Below are 1603 nucleotides of genomic sequence, written 5' to 3'. Positions count from 1 at the left end.
TGTATAAAAGCAATGAAAACCCGAATGGAGAAATTCAGGAAACCATGACTTTCATGATAACATCCAGAAAATGAAATATTAGAAACCAATCTCTCAAAGAATATGAAAGATTTATACTGTGAAAATTATGTTATTCTAAGAAAAATGATAGAAGTTGATTTGAGAAGATGAAAAGATATTCCATGCTCCTGGATAGGAAGAAGCAACATTGTGAAAATGGCCATACTCCCAAAGTTGTTATGCAGATTCACTGCAATCCTGATTAAAATACCATTAGTATACTTCACAGTGTTAGAGGAAACTTTCATCAAACTCATCTGGAACTAGAAGAGATCTAGAATATCAAAAGCAATCCTGGAAAACACAGGAAAAGCAGGAGGAATCACAATCCCTGACCTGAAATTATACTATAAGGCTACTGTGATAAAATCATCGTGGTACTGGAACAGGGACAAGCCTCAGGATCAATGGAACAGACTAGAGGATGCAAAGAGAATTGCAAACATACTCAGCTACCTTATATTTCATAAAAGGTCAAACATATGCACTGAAAGAAAGATAGCTTCTTTAATAAGTAGTTCTGGAAAAACAGGCTTTCTATAAGTCAAAGGCTAAATCTAGACCCATGCATATTAACATGCACAAAGCCACAGTCAAACAGACAAAAGATTTAAATGTAGAAAGAGAAACATTACAGCCTTCTGAGGAAAATATAGGTAGAAATCTTAAAGACATAGGGGTTGTTAAAGATTTCATGAACAAAAACCAAACTGCATGGGAAATACTTCAAAGAATCAATAAGCGAGTGGGTCCTATCTTTTTGAAAAGTTTGTGCATTTCAAAGAAAATCTCCGAAAGGGTAAGAACAAATGCCACAAACTGGGAAAAATTATAGTTGACTGTCCTTCTGGCAAAGACCATTTATCTAGGACATATAAATAGTTAAAAAAATTAGACTCCTCATTTTCAAAGACACAATCCATAAGTTGGCATCTGAGAAGAATATACAGTTCTCAGTGGAAGAAATAAAAAGGCAAGTAAATATATGAAAAAATGTTCAGCATCATTGGTCATTCAAGAATTTCAAATTAAAATGACACTGAGTTTCCAACTCACACCAGAAAGAGTGGCTAACATCAATAATTCAGCCATAACAAATACTGGAGAAACTGTGGATTGAAATGAACTCTTTTGCACTGTTGGTGGGAATGCAGTTGGGTGCAGCCACTATGGAAATCAATGTGGAGTTTCCTTTGAAAGCTAGGACTGGAGATCCCATTCAAGTCAGCTATTCCCCTTCTGAATATTTTTCCTTAAGAACTGAAATCCTCATACCACAGTGATATATGTGCACCCATGTTTGTGGCAGTACAATTTGTGATAGCTAAATTCTGGAAACAACACAGATGCCCATCAACCAAAGCATGGATAAAGAAGATGTTTTTTTTTTTTAATTTACAAAATGCAGTATTGGGCTGGAGAGATGGCTCAGTGGTCTAAAGCACCTACTTGGAACAAGCTTGGCAAGGCATCAGGGACCGCGGTTCAATCCCCCAGCACCACATGCCAGCCAGCCCTGCCCCCTGGTGGGCTGAGCTGGCCA

This window comes from Octodon degus, unplaced genomic scaffold, assembly GCF_000260255.1.
Source record: "Octodon degus isolate 3935 unplaced genomic scaffold, OctDeg1.0 scaffold00284, whole genome shotgun sequence".
NCBI lineage: Eukaryota > Metazoa > Chordata > Mammalia > Rodentia > Octodontidae > Octodon > Octodon degus.
This window is presented reverse-complemented; position numbering follows the sequence as displayed.